The sequence below is a fragment of the Euprymna scolopes genome, chromosome 31 (genome assembly GCF_053919585.1).
Source record: "Euprymna scolopes isolate OS-2025 chromosome 31, ASM5391958v1, whole genome shotgun sequence".
Taxonomy (NCBI): Eukaryota; Metazoa; Mollusca; class Cephalopoda; order Sepiida; family Sepiolidae; genus Euprymna; species Euprymna scolopes.
In genome coordinates this window covers 70,870,699-70,887,311 of record NC_136512.1, presented here as the reverse complement: position 1 = coordinate 70,887,311, position 16,613 = coordinate 70,870,699, and positions in this window count along the sequence as shown.

Here is a 16,613-nt window from a genome sequence, read left to right as displayed (position 1 = left end):
GAACAGAAAGGATGCCAGAAAGGAAAAATAGGAACACATGATCTGCTATACATAGATCAAAAGATCCCAAACAAGATTTAAAAAAAAGAAAGAATTTAGCCATGGCATGGATCGATTACAAAAGGCATTGATAATAGAATGCTTAAAAATATATAAAATACCAAGTAGGAGCATCAACGTGATTGAAAATGCAATGAGAACATGAAGGCTGGAACTGACAGATGATAGACAACACATAACGGAAGTGAATATACAAAAAGGCATCTTCAAGTGAGATTCACTATCACCATTGCTGTTTATACTAGCCATGATACCCCTGAACAATATTCTGAGAAAGTGCCAAGCCGAATACAAATTCTCTAACACGGGAGAAAAAAGAACCACCTGATGTGCATGGACGATCTGAAACTTTTTCGCAAGGACCGAAAATGAACTAGAGACATTAATAAATATCACCAGGATCTTCAGCCAGGATATTCAAATGGAGTTTGGCATGGAAAAGTGCGCACTATTAGTTATAAGGAAGAGAAAATTTGAGAGAACAGAATGCATAGAACTACCCAACCAAACGGAGATGAGGGTCCTAGGGAAACAAGACGCCTATAAATACCTGAGAGTTCTGGAAGCAGACACCATCAATGCCACAAAAACGAAAAGAAGAATTGAGGGGAATTGTTCAGGAGAACAAGAAAACTTCTAGAACCTAAATTATATAGCAAAAACATAATAAAAGGTATAAATACATGGACAGTATCACTAATAAGCTACTCAGGACCGTTCATAGGATGGATCAAAGAAGAACTGAGACACCTCGATCAGAAGACCAGGAAACTCATGACCATGCATAATGCGCTACACCCAAACGACGATGTTGACCGACTCTATGTATGCGAGAGAAGACTCGTTTGTATAGAAGACTGTGTGCATGACAAAAAAATGAATTTGAACAATACATAACACAAAACACGGAAAGGATAATAATGGCAGCCAGAAACACTGCGAAAATCGACAAAACAGAAAGCAGAGAGATAAAGGATGAGACGAAAAAAGAAAAATGGGAAGAGAAACAACTCCACAGAAGATTCATAAGCATTATAACGGTGAGAATAACGAAAACACTTGGACATGGATGCGAAAAGGACACCTATGCCGTGAAACTGAATCCCTAATAACCGTAGCATAAGATAACTCGATAAGAACTAACCACATCAAAGCAAAGATCAATAAAAAACAAGAAAACAGTAAATGCAGACTCTATGGACAAAGAGACGAAACGATAAACCATATAGTAAGTAAATGCAGCAAACTGGCCCAAAAGGAATACAAGAACTGACACAACCAAGTGGGAAGGGCAGTACACTGGGACTTATGCAAACAACTACATCTCAAATGCACAGATAGGTGGTACAAACATAAGCCAGCAACACGAGAATCACAAAATCCCATGGGACATAGCATACAAACTGATAAAAACATCCAAGCAAGCCAGAGGCAATAATTAACAAAAAAGAAAAGTCCTGCCAAGTCGTAGACTTTGCTGTTCCAGCTGACCATAGGGTGAATATCAAAGAAAAGGAGAAACGGTGCAAATACACAGAGCCAGCCAGAGAGCTGAAAGGTATATGGAAGATGAAGAAAATCAAAATAATACCGCTAATATTAGGAGCACTAGGAACAATTCCGAAAAACTTTGAAAAAAGAATGGGAGAAATTGAAATCAGAGGAATGACTGGAAAAATACAACGAATAACAATAATAAAAACAGCTGAAATATCAAGGAAAACCCTTGAATGTGGAGACTAACACACATGAACCACAAGAGCAAACCAGACAAACTGCTACAGAGAAAACATATGAAGAGCTAGATAGAACCAAAAATATTAAAGCTGCATATCTATAAGTTCACTAACCCCACCCCATCCCCCATTGCCACATCACTGCTCCCCTCCCCCTAAAGAGTGAGACCGAATAGCCAAGTAGTCAAGGAGGAAGGAACGACCTAGGAGTAAGCACTGACCAGACTTCCACTGAATAAGTGCGAAGAGAGCTGGGACCTTGGGGAGGCTTATTGCCCCTCAAATTCCAATAAAGATCAATGGTCACTGCCAACGAGAAATCAATGACAAGCAGCTGTTGCAATAATGCAAATTTATTTGCAAATGTTATCGAAAGAGGTGGAGACTACTGGAAAACCTGAGGAGACTTGTTCTCACTAAGCTTCCAGGGGACACCACAGGCTGTATTCAATGAGATCTTTGATGACCTGTGTGAAAGCTCCTTGTGAGCCGCCAATAATAATAATAATAATAATAATGATGATGATGATGATGATGATGATGATGATGATGATGATGGTGGTGGTGGTGGTGGTGGTGGTGGTGATGATGATGATAATAATAATAATAATAATAATAATAATAATAATAATAATAATAATGGATTACCTTTAGCTAAATCACACCTTCAAAATGAGATTTTACTTTTTTTTTTTTTTGTGAATAATAGTGGAAAAAAAAAACAATTATTTTAAAATTTCGAGTAGGAAAGCAGTTTCGCGCATAAAGTTAACATGAAATCATAATCATTTCCGACCCATTTTAACTTTTTAATCGGACAAAAATCTATACAAAATACTGGTAGAACATAACATTTTCGTTCGATTGTTGATATTTATTTGATGTTTTTCTACCAGCTTTTATTTAATTTTCAGTTTATTAAGGGTCTTTGTGAAAGGCCTATAGACAGCCATTGTTTTAATTCTAACTCAACGGAGTCAGCATTAAGTTATTTTTCGACAGCAACACTTCAAAGGCCGATAATGACCAAAGTCTCTCTGATTCTCTTTTCTGACCTTGATCACGTGGAAGAGGTGGCTGGTTATTTTTAAGGCATCTAAAACCACGCTTTTCTCTTTCCACCATTAACGTTCTGACCCCCCCCATTTGCCCGCAATTGAAATGAACGGCTCTCGACTTAGGGAAGCATCATGCTTTGACAAACTTCTAGGTCTGACTTGACCCTTGATCTGAAATGGCGCACATCCATCACATCCGTTGCCAAGGTCCTCGGAAAAATGGATCCTTGTAGCGTTCCGGTGGATATATCACTTCCGATGGATTCTTCTACTTTTATAAAAGCCAAGCACGCAGTAGGGTGGAGTATTGTTGCCACATCTTGACAGAGTTCAAAACTGGTTTCGAAACCTGTTGGGTGATTCCATTTTCTCGTCTCTGTTACCTCTTTCCCACAGCCTGTTTCTACTCTAGTGTTATTTTCATGGAAACTGCTCGTCTGAGCTCTAATCTATCCCTGTCAACATTTCATAAAAGCACTCGTTTAGTTACAACAACTATCAACAATTTCACCTACTCTCTATATGTTCCTAAATCTAACCTCCCTTCCTAGAATTACCCGCTAGCCTACATTCCAGCTGACTATATGGTTTTCTTCAAGTCCAAGGTAAACAAATTCTTGCTGATCCGTCCTTTTAAATAATCATATTATACCAAATTCCCATTACTATTACTACATTGTTGTCCTGATGACTACCTTACACCAATTAACCCTTATCTCGAGTGGCCTTCGGGCCTTGAGAAGTGGTAATTTCTGTGTAAAAAACAAACAAAATAAAAGCACGCTTTACAATGAGTTTAAATACAAAACCTTATTTATCGATTACTGAATTATCCCAACGCTTCAACCTCTTTCCCACAGAAGCGACGTGGCAAGTGTTCGACTGAGCTCCAATCTATAGTCCCGCTCGCCAATATGTAATAAAACTACACTCGTCTAGCAAAAATCAGTTTATAAATTCCAAAATATAAATAGCTGAATGGAAAATATTTAGACAAGAAAGTCTATGTGTTGCATGCTGCTGTTATTTTTGAAGGGTACCAAATATGCTGAGTATGTTTCGTTGTTCTTATTTAGATGAAGCCTTATATATTTATTGTTGTTCATATTGTAAGAGTCTTAAAGTGATAGAGACAGTCTTAGGAGTGTCCATGTGTTGAGTGTTCATATGTCTTAAGATGTTCATATTTGTGGAGACAGCATATTGGAGACATAAACAGGGTATATATAAAGAGAGAGACAGTTCTGTATCTATATAAATGGACAGTGTACATGTTACTACAAGAGAACCAATACTGTAATTCAATGAGAAGCGATTTATGAATATTTTGATAGATAGACCGAGAGTGCGTTTGACATTTACGTTTTGACAGTTATACATTTTTATAAACACAAAGTTCATATTAATACAATTTCACTTTACCTTTGTTTTGGTGATGATGATTTTCACAAGTTGTTATAATATAAATGGACAATACTTTTTCTGTTGAATAACAACACGAAGACGCAGATACAAAACCCCATGATGATACGTTTATCTCTTCTTCGACCGGTCGGACATGATTTTTTATTTCAAGGATTCAAAGTTGTTACATGGTTATCTCTAAACCCTCTCGCTTCCAGAGGGAGCCTTGACTCTAACAGAGAATCGGTCTGATCTCCTCTGCTTCTCTGATCTGAATGATCTGATTCCCCTAACTAACTTCGAACTCTTTCCTATATTTAGAAATCACATGTATGTCTGGTCAACGTGACCACAACTCACGTGTTTCAAACATGCGCGATTTGCACGTTTTGAAACGCTTTCTGACGACCAGGAAATTTCCCATTCTCTTTGTTGTTTTACAAAGGAATTTAACATACTTTTCTACTTCTGTAACCCATATTTTTATTATGCATTCTTTCTAAGACTGTTAATAGTTTCAAGCCAAATTTGTATTTATTAAATATTTTAACAGAATCAACAATTTACTGGACATTTCATTTATAATAACATTCTGTGTTTATTTTAATTTATGATTGGAATTCTCAATTCCAAGTCTAGCTTCGCAAGTTATCCTATTTCATATTTACATTTAACTAATTCCCTATTTTTTACTTACATGAAAAGGGAGCAGCCCTTATCATGTAACACATGTAGGGGCCTAAACGATCAATGTAGATTATGCCTGCATGAAAACTTTGCTATCCTATACTTTAAAGAACCCCAACATCTATTAAACTGTAGGAGACAAATAGCGAACAACTGTGTGCACAGGATAAGCTTTACTCTAGGATAACGATACAAAATAATTTCAAAATTGACAATAATAGAAAATAAATAAATAAAATAAAATAAAATAAACGTACATATACATAAATAATTATGTATATATTTATATAAACTAAAAAATATACGAATTATAGAAAAAGATCACATATCTAACGTCGTCGTCGTCGGTTTTTTAAATATCTTTACTATACGTAGGTTGAAAATACGTCAGCTTACTTAAATAGCTATTCTTTCCATGAAAAACACACCCAAAGGAAGAGGTTAACCTGAGGTCATTTGTATCTTTGCCCTGAAAGTGCCCGCCCATTGGCTGATTAGGATGAGCGTGGTGGAAACTAGGAAGTTGATTAGCTAATTATTAGATTATATATATATATAGAGAGAGAGATATTTACCTTTTAATTTTTCTTTTAATTAAGAGGTAAATATCTCTATATATTTTTAAAGCAAATTTATTATGTAAATTCAAAAATATATATTTTTCTCTACTTATTTCTATCTCTAACCCATATTAATTTTCTTATAAATTTTAAATCCAGACCTTTTATTTCAATTTTTCAGATTCATCTGCCTTACTTTTAATGCTAGGTTTATTTATGGTCTTTTAAATTCAATAAAAACCCTCCAAAATTTGCTGATGAGGAGACCTTGCTTACCAAAAAACTATATATAATTAGTCTACATAACTTGATGTATACCACAATAAAAAGCATTGTTTTCCGAAACGATCGTACAGATAATTGATTTTGTTGTTGTTCCTTCTTATGAAACGGATTTTTAATTTAATTAAAATTTGATTTTTAAATTTTAAATTATAAATCACATTACTTTATATATATATATATATATATATATATATATATATATATATATATATATATATATATATATATATGTTTACTGCTTTGGGGGGAAAGAATTCCAACAAAGTTTATTTTGTAGTACAGAAGTTCAGAAAAACATTGGTACCGTCGGTTTATATATATATAGTGTAAAAGTCTGGGAGTGATCTTAGTTAAGTTTTTCTCAGAATACCCCGATAATTATCGCTAATCGATAATCGCTAATCGAAACCGTTATTTTAATTTATCTACCATCGGTAAAGCCACTTTTTTCCATGTCGTCGCTTAGCAACAGTGATAGAAAAACGGTCCGTAAAAATTGTACTGTGGGTAAGTTGATAGCGTGTTTTTTTTTCTTTATTTTTTGCATGACGTGATCTGTAGGTTCAAACTCTGCACGTAAATTTCTTTTTTTTTTCATTAACTGCAAAGAAATTTTTAAGACTTGAAAATTTGTGTTTTGTTGGGTTTTTTTTTTTTTTTTGCATGACGTGGTCTGCAGGTTCAAACTCTGCACATAAATTACTTAAATGTTTTTTTTCGTTAACTAGAAAGAAGTTTATATAAAATAATTTTATAAAAGAAACAGTAGGTCTTCTAAAGTGCAATGTAGAATAACATATATTTTGGATTAAGTTACTGCATAGAGGCATGTGAAGCTTCCTCTCGGGCGATTTCAGAGATTTCGAGGACAATGAAAATATAGGAATGGGAAATATTCGTTGATCATCATTAAATCCCGGGCAAGTCGGGTCTCCCTACTAGGATATATATATATATATATATATATATATATATATATATATATATGTATATATGTATATATATATATATATATATATGTATATATGTATATATATATATATATATAATATAATATAATATATATATATATATATATATATATATATATATATATACACACTTTTTTGACATCTAAACAGGAATTATAGTGTACCATATGTTCTTGTCCGGTTTATGAAGATCTATCTATACTCCTACATTTTTTGTTTTGTTTTGATCTTGGGTGTTTCGTTTCGTTAGGCCTGATATTCTCACCATTAAACCAACCGGATGCCACATCCAGCTCTACTGGATAGGGAGGTGTTGAATGGGTTGAATATACAACGCAAAAAAGATATAACGTTAAATTTGAAAGATTTTTTTTTTTAGCTGCCATTTTTTGATGTACATGAAAAATGTCGTGGGAATCGTTTTTATATTTTTCCATTTTTCCGATTTCATTTCGTCGAACATCGTTGGTTTATGACATTAAGTGGCTGACGTCATCAACCCTGGTTGTCATCGTTCAAAACACCGGTGGGAGAAATAGAAATTTTCTGAATATTTTAGATTTATATTTTGCTTTTTTTTTTTTTTTATTTTTTTGTTTCAGAAATGCAAGTGGGTGGCCACGTGTTTGTGTGTTAATGTGTTTCTCGCCTATACGTAACGTACACATTTTTTTAAAATTTACTATTATTCTTTTTTTTTCTTTCCTGGTATACTGCACGTATTTTTTTTCTCTAAAAGTAGCTCTAGCACATCTTCTACTGGTCAATTTTTAGGGCGCTTATTATCACCAGAACTGGGACCTTGGCGAGGCTTGTTGTCCCTCAAATTCCAGTAAAGCCAAATGGCCATTGCCAACGAGAAATCAATGGCAAGCAGCTGTTGCGATAATGCAAATTTATCTACAAATGTTATCGAAAGAGGTGGAGAGTATTGAAAAGTCTGGGGAGACTTGTTATCACTCAGCTTCCAGGGAACACCACAGGCTGTATTCAATGAGATCTTTAATGACTTAGTATTGGTGTATTGTGTTTCTCGCTTATACATGACGTACACATTTTTTTTTACAATTTACTATTCTTTTTTTTTTCTTTCTCAGTATACTGCACGCATTTTTTTTAAGTATCTTAAGCACATCTTCTATTGGTCAATTTTTAGGGTACTCCTTATCATCATAAAGACCAAGAAGTAAAAAATAACCCGGCTTCTTCCGTTTGTTGTTCAAATCTTCCTCTTATTTTTGTGGGGTTGAAAGAATCAAATCTTCCACAAACAGTATTAAATTAAATTCAAGTTTACACCATTTTTTAACTTGTTAGGTGAAAGTACAGAATAATTACAAAACATCCCCCTTCTGCATGTGAAGAATGGGTTTTCTAAATAATACCGTTATAATTTCAGCATGGTAACTATGACAGTATCCTGCACCTCTACAAGGCCACCATTCTCCCATGTATGTAGTATTGTTTGCACATTTGGGCTGATGCATCCGTTACTAGTCTCTCACTCCTGGACAGGTTTCAGAGGAGAGTCGCCAACATAATATGTCTCGAACTGTCAGCCAAGCTTCAGCCCCTTTTACATCGACGGAATATTGCATCGCTCTGCTGTTTTACAAGTGTTTTAATGGTATATGTAGTGTAATAATACACTATTATTTCATTGGTTTAACGTGTACACTATTATTTCATTGGTTTACCGTGTAGTGTATTATTTCATTGGTTTACCGTGTACACTATTATTTTATTGGTTTACCGTGTGCACTATTATTTCATTGGTTTAACGTGTACTCTATTATTTAATCGGTTAACCTATACTGTATTATTTCATTGATTTAAAGTGTAAGCTGTTATTTCTTAGGTTTACCGTGGATTCTATTATTTCATTGGTTTACCGTGTACACTATTATTTTATTTGTTTACCGTGTACACTATTATGGTATTGGTTTACCGTGTACTCTATTATTTCCTTGGTTTACCGTGTACTCTATTATGTCTTTGGTTTACCGGGTCTTTATTTTTTTATGGGTTTACCGAGTTATCTATTATTTCATTGGTTTACCATGTACTCTATTATTTCATTGGTTTACGGTGTACACTATTATTTTATTGGTTTTCTGTGTACTCTATTATTTCATTGGTTTACCGTGTACTCTATTATTTCATTGGTTTACGGTGTGCACTATTATTTAATTGGTTTACCGTGTACTCTATTATTTAATTTTATATTTTACTGTTTACACTATTATTTTATTTGTTTACCGTGTACTCTATAATTTTATTGGTTTACCTATATTCTATTATTTTCTTGGTTTAACGTGTACTCTATTATTTAATCGGTTAACCTATACTGTATTATTTCATTGATTTAAAGTGTACGCTGTTGTTTCTTAGGTTTACCATGTACTCTATTATTTCATTGGTTTACCGTTTAAACTATTATTTTATTTGTTTACCGGGTACACTATTATGGTATTGGTTTACCGTGTACTCTATTATTTCCTTGGTTTACCGTGTACTCTATTATGTCTTTGGTTTACCGTGTCTTTATTTTTTTATTGGTTTACCGAGTTATCTATTATTTCATTGGTTTATCATGTACTCTATTATTTCATTGGTTTATCATGTACTCTATTATTTCATTGGTTTACCTTTGTACTCTATTATTTTATTGGTTTACCTTTGTACTCTATTATTTCATTGGTTTACCTTTGTACTCTATTATTTTATTGGTTTACCTTTGTACTCTATTATTTCATTGGTTTACCTTTGTACTCTATTATTTCATTGGTTTACCTTTGTACTCTATTATTTCATTGGTTTACCTTTGTACTCTATTATTTTATTGGTTTTCTGTGTACTCTATTATTTCATTGGTTTACCGTGTTCAGTTTAAAATAGCATTTTGATTGGTCTGTGAGGCTTAAGTTTGAAAGAACATTTTCATTACTTTCTATGCAGACCTTTCGCTGCTCAACTTCCGACACAGTAGTGATGGAACGATTTCCAAATTTCTCCAGATTCCGATGCGATAAACGATTTTGGTTTTAATTCCAAATTCCGAAACAGTTACCGATTTCGATTCTTTGAAAATTACTAAATACTTAGCTGTGGAATTGTGTGTTTTTTTAGATTATTCTTAAAACGCATGTGATATATTTTCGCGAACGTAAAAATGCACTTGTGTAGGTGATCTATAGATGTTAATTTTGGTTTGTAGCTGGAAACCAATACACATTTACCATTTTATCTTTAGTGGCAGTAACGGAAAATAAAATTTTAAACAAAAACAAAGACAATAATAAACAATTACAAGAATCGTTTTTGGCATTGGAAATAGGCACATTTTTTTTTCTGATTCCTACGCCGATTTTTATATCTTAGAAAGTTCTGATTTTCTCGATCTCCGATTCCCGATTCCGAGTAATCGTCCCAACACTACTACATAGTGTCCCTGTGATTATGGTTTCAACAAGAAGCCCCTTACGTCAAAGCAGCACTATGCCTTGTTTGGAACTGTATGAGTAAAAGCAGAGCAGTCGACTTGGTTGTGCATGAAGTGTGCGAACTAGTTAGCAATGCATAGGTGTCAGTTCATGTAAACATATACAGTAATAAATAAACATTTCACCGGGCAGTTCTTTAATCAACGAGCTATTGTGTCCAGCCCGAACACGCGATCGCTAAGAGTAATAATTTCAAGCGCGTGTGACGTGCAGACAAAGGGAAATACTTTATGCTACAATGTTTCCTTTGTTCACTGGTGGCTGGCACTCAACTTGAAGACGCTGGAATAAATGTCTACGAAATATAAAATCATGCAAATTAGCACAAGATAACTTCCTGATTTTAGTTCTAAGTTTCTTTATTCTCAAAAGCATATCAGGTTCGGTTTTACCCCTAGGACTACATCTGATCTGTCTGATTTCAGTTCCCAGAACCAAATCTTGGATTATCTAGAGACCAAATATCTACCGCGTTCAACTTCCCGATTGCCTCTCTAAATCTAACTCTTCGATTTTCATTACTATATCTAAAGTCTCTTACGTTTGTTCTCCAACTCTGACCTCCACCCTTATCTGTCGTTTACCAATATTACTCTTGCGACACTCCAATTGTGTCATCTTTGACGCTTATTAACAAGAGCAATATTATTGTTTATTGTTCTGAATTTCTCTTGACAAATATTTACTTTTTCGTTTCCAAAACTGGCTTTTTAAGATTCCTATTGTTTAGGTCAGCAAACTGCATATTTAATCTAGCTAACATACACGACTGTTCGTTACCGTAAGACACAATCACTTACATTCATCTTTTATTTTGGTTACACATTTATTTTTGTTTAGTTAATTTAGCTAATATACGCGATTCTTCATTAGCCAGGGCCAAAATCTGCAACATTCATCCTTTATTTTGTTTCCAACTTTTCATTTGTTTAGCTATGCATAGTTAATCGAGGTAACATGCTTGATTCTTTTGTTACTGTAGGGTCCGAATTTGTTACGTTCATCTGTTATTTTATTTCTAACATTCTTTTTGTTTAACTATGCAAACTGCATAGTTAATCTTGCTAACATACTCGATTCTCCATTACTGTAGGACCCCAATTTGTTACATTCATATCTTAAATTTATCTTTCTAGCATTCATTTTTTTAAGCATGCAGTTTTGCCTAGCTAATCTATTTAACATATTGATTTTTCGTTCCCGTAGGGTTTTAATCTGTTGCATAAACTTTTTAGTGTATTTTAGTTGAATTAATTTTATTGAGTATTATGCGTTCGTATGTCGATTAACTTTCAGTCAGTTTCTGTTCTATCATAAAACTCTATTGTAGTCGTCCATTTTGTTACAAGCCCGGGTCTCGTAAAAATTATAGAAAAAAAGTATACTAAAAAAGAAAAAAAATGAATTCTAAAAATATGTAAACCGATAAAAAAAAATAAAACAAATATATGGACAGAAAGTGAGAGACATAAAATTATGAACAAACATCTGACAGAAATGAAAGAAAAAAATATTACGAAATAAAAATGAAAAAAAAAATCAATAAAAATTCAATTAAAATAGGGGGAAAAATAGTTTATTTCTTCTTTAGGTATTTAAAACACGGTCGCCGATTCTCATAACACCATCGATTTAATGTCATGAACCAACGATTTTCGATATAACGAAAATAAAACGAGAAAATGTTGATAGGCATAACATTTTAAAGAAGCAGACATTGAAAACCGACATTATTCAAATGAATGGTCCTTGTCTTGAGGACGCACCATCTCTGACAAAATATTGTGAATGATATTCACTCCGAATCTTAAATAGAAGACTTACATCAAATTTGTTTTCAATGTCGCTGAAAAAATACCTGAATCATTCTACCGCTCCAGAAATTTGCTATTTGAATTTAAAAAAAAAGCCAAGTACACTCTCATATGCGGTTCCTTTGCCGCATCTGGGCAGGACATGCTAATAGTACTATATACATTCTATCTTGACAGTGTTTTAAATCGGCTTCGAAACTTAGTAGACGATGTCCGTTTCTTCTCCTTTCAAGGCGTTGCGAGTCTATTTCTGCTTTATTGTTATTTTCATGATAAGTGTTCGACTGAGCTTCAATCAATGTTCCCTTTCCTGCAAAGCACTCACAACCAACACTGTCTAGCTAGAAACGCTGTCAACAATTTACCCTACTCTGTATCTGTACCAGAAACTAAACACAAATTCCAGGAACAAGTATTCTTTCTTAGAACTACCTTCCCGCAGCTGACTACAACATGGTCGTTTTTGTGTCCAACGTAAACAAGTTTTTGTTGAGCTGTCGTCATAAATAATTAATTTGAACCTACTTTCCTTCTGTGCCAACCATTATGGTGTTTCCTCATTGCCATTCTGATACTTATTAACTCTCATCCTCAAGTAGCCTTCGGGTCTTTTTTTTTTTTTTTTTTTTACACAGTGATCACCACTTACCAAGGCCCGGAAGCCACTCAGGGATAAGGGTTATTGCAAGTACATTACGTTAGTGTGGAGATTTGATGAAGTGTTTACTTAAGGGGACGGTTCATTAGGAATTTGTTAACATTGGACTTGAACACATCCAAGTTGTAGTCCGGTGGGAAGCAGGCAGACGGAACAGAGTTCCACAGGCGTGCAGTCTTGATGACTCGCTTGTAAAAAAAAGAGCAAAACCCTTATAAACCCGTACTTGAATTTTGTATCCATCACCTATTATAAATACATTTGTATCTGCTTGAACGTTTTAATCGTAAATGCTATACAATACTGCAGAATGTAGAAACTATACGTAAATAGAACTAAGTATAACTAGTATAAATTAAACTAATCATCCCATAAGAAACAGTAAAAATTAACTTCAGTATTTAAACAATGTTAAGATTAGTTAACTATCATTTAATAGCTCACATACCCATGGTTGAGTATATTACGAAGTTACTTTTAATAATTTTTAAATGGAAAAAGTAAACGTTTAATGTAAGTTTAATGTATTTTTAAATAGAAAAAAAGACGTTTAATGTAATTCGAATTAAAAATTCAATATATATATATATATATATATATATATATATATATATATATATATATATATATATATATATGTATATGCTTGTGTGTGCGTTTGTGCCGTGTAGCAGTGTTAGTGATTGAAGACCCCATGAATGTGTGTGAAGACGACTCGTTCGGCACGTTAAGTTGCCATGTTTTCAAAGTTAACTACAAAAAAAAAAAAAAAAAAATTGAAGCAGGGCTTTCTGTAACCAATCCACTGATATGTATGTGGCTGCAGTAACATCTCGACGTATGCAAATGATAAATTCGTGACGGGAGGTGACGTCACAGCGGAGGAGGAAGTTGGAACAAAGGAGAGATAAAAACACGTGTCGGCGCGAGAGAATGTAAAAGCACGTGTCGAAACGGCAGAGTTATTATTTTTTTTTTAAATAAGTGGCAGCAGGACTGAAACTTTAAGCAAGATGCACAACTCGTTTATCTTCTGAACTTAAAAAAAAAAGATTTTCGGACGACGATATTGTCGCTGTGTTGGAAAATACGTGTAAGGCGGCTTGTTGTATAAACAGCCTGTAATAAATACCTGTTGTTTTAACTGAAAAAAGCTATTGTCGAATATATATATATATATATATATATATATATATATATATATATATATATATATATATATATATGATTACTTCGTTTTACCACATTAATTAATATATGAAGATATAATTTTATGCGCAAAATTTCAGTATTTAATACAACAGTGCTCAATACATAGGTAGAGCTAGGTTGCAAGTTATGAAAATATATATGGCAATTAAGCTACACAGAATATTCCGCCTTTCATTCTCGTGAGAATTCGTCAGGCTTTAGCCTGACGAATTCTCACGAGAATCAACCACAGATTATTCTCTGTAGATTAATTACCATATGTCTTTCCATAACTTAATATATATATATAAATAATGAGTAAATTGTAAATTGTAAAAAAAGCATATATTTGTGTGTATGTGTGTATGTATGCGCACACATATACATATACATACATATATATATTTGTGTGTATGTGTGTATGTATACACACACATATACATATAAATACATACATGTATATATTTGTGTGTATGTGTGCATGTATACACACATATACATATACATACATATATATATATATATTTGTGTGTATGTGTGCATGTATATACACACATATACATATACATATATATATGTATATATATATATATCTATATACGAGGGGCGTGCAATAAGTAATGCCACTAAACCACTTCTCATAGTAGTAGAGCAACGAAACTTGGCACAGTTATTAGTCTTTCTCTACATAGGAACCACCCAGAGTTATTCATTTCTCCCATCGTTTGATGTAGATATGCAGAACGTTTTTGTAGAATACCCCAGGTTGGTCCTTCAACCACGGCGTGACTTCAGAAATCAAAGCTGCATGATCTGGGAAACGCTTTCCATTCAAAAACAATTGCATGGCTGAGAAGAGGTGAAAGTCAGAGGAGGCAAGGTCAGGAGAGTAGGGAGGATGGGGAAGGATTTCATAACCACACGCCCGTGCTTCTGATCTGGCGACATCCGAGCTATGGACCGGAGCGTTGTCCTGCAGGAGGAGGGTGCCTTTGCTGATCTTGGCTCGCGTCTTGATTTTGATAGCTTCCCTTAATTTCCTCAAAAGTGAAGCATAATAGCCTCCTTTAATTGTGGTACCCTTTGTCAGGAAATCTGTCATCACTACTCCGCCCTGATCCCAGAAGACTGTGAGCATGACCTTGCCAGCGGAGGGCTGCCCCCTTGCCTTCTTTGGAGGTTTAAATTCATCCTCCAGCACTCGAAGCGTTCTCGCTTCTGAAATGGTGTTAACAACATAGGAATTCATCTGGCAGACACCTTATGCATATGCAAATGGTCATGAATGATAGTTTCCGTAGAACCGTGTACTAATCTTGACATCTTGGGCTATTTTGCGAATAGTAATGTGCCGATCTTCCAAAATGGCAGCCTCAACTTGACGGACAGATGCCTCATCAATGGAAGAAGGGGGGGCGACCAGGTCTGGAAGCTGTTTCTGCAGACTTGCGGCCATGTTTGAATTCACGATGCCAGCCTTTTACAAGGTCATATGATGGAGCATTATCACCATAAGTTTCTTTCATTTCATCAAAAGTCTCCTGTGGTGTGCGTCCTTTCAAATACAAAAAACGGATCACTGCTCGATATTCAACAGGCTCCATTTCACACCTGACTCAGTTGAAACACCTGTAAAACAGAAACCAGAATTAGTTCAGAGCTGTAATTTGCCACATAACCCGTAGCGATATAAATCATGGCACATGCAAATTTTCAGCTAGATCAGACAACTGGAAGTGGGTCAGGGGCATTACTTATTGCACGCCCCTCGTATATATATATATATATATAGAGAGAGAGAGAGAGAGAAAGAGAGAGAGAGAGAGTGTGTATGTGTGTGTGAGAGAGAGATAGATAGTGTGTGTATGTGTGTGTGTGTATGTGTGTGTGTGAGAGAGAGAGAGAGAGAGAGAGAGAGAGAGAGAGAGAGAGAAAAGGAGATAAGAAAGGAAAAAATATTATATAAAGACAGAAAAACAGGAAAAATATTAATAAAAATAAAAGTAGAAAGATAAGTATACAACCGAAAGAAAGAAATCAGCAAAAAAAAAAATCGAAATTTCATTTGATTATTTACGAATTGCATGTCCTGTCCGCTTCCTTCATTTTATGTCGAGGCTATTCAATAACGAAAACACACAAAAACCCTCCCTGTAAATCTGGTAAAGCCGAGCAAGAATAGACTAGAATTTGTTGCCGAACATCTACATAGGATATAATTATAGACATGAAACGGTAATAGAATTCTAGCATTTATTGAATTCGTTTCAGAATTTATTAAGTCGATGCAAAAGCAGCCGGCCCCAACCAACGTCCCCTCAAGGCCGTGCAGTTCGTGTGTGCGCGTGTGTCGTATAACAGTGTTGATGAGCTCGTGATTGAGGACCCCATGAATGTGGGTGAAGATAACTCGTTTGGCACGTTAAGTTGCCATGTTTTCGAAGTAAACTACAAAAAAAAATATAATAAAATGCAGCAGGGCTATTTGTAACCAATCCATTGACACATATGTTGATGCACTGGAATTTTGACGTATGCAAATGATCAATTAATGGCGCCACGTGGCATCACAGCGGAGGATGAAGCTGGAAAATGGAGGAAGATATAAGCACGTGTCGAAACGGCAGAGTTATTTTTTTTTTTAACCAAGTAGCAGCAGGACTGAAAACTTTATGCACAACTCGTT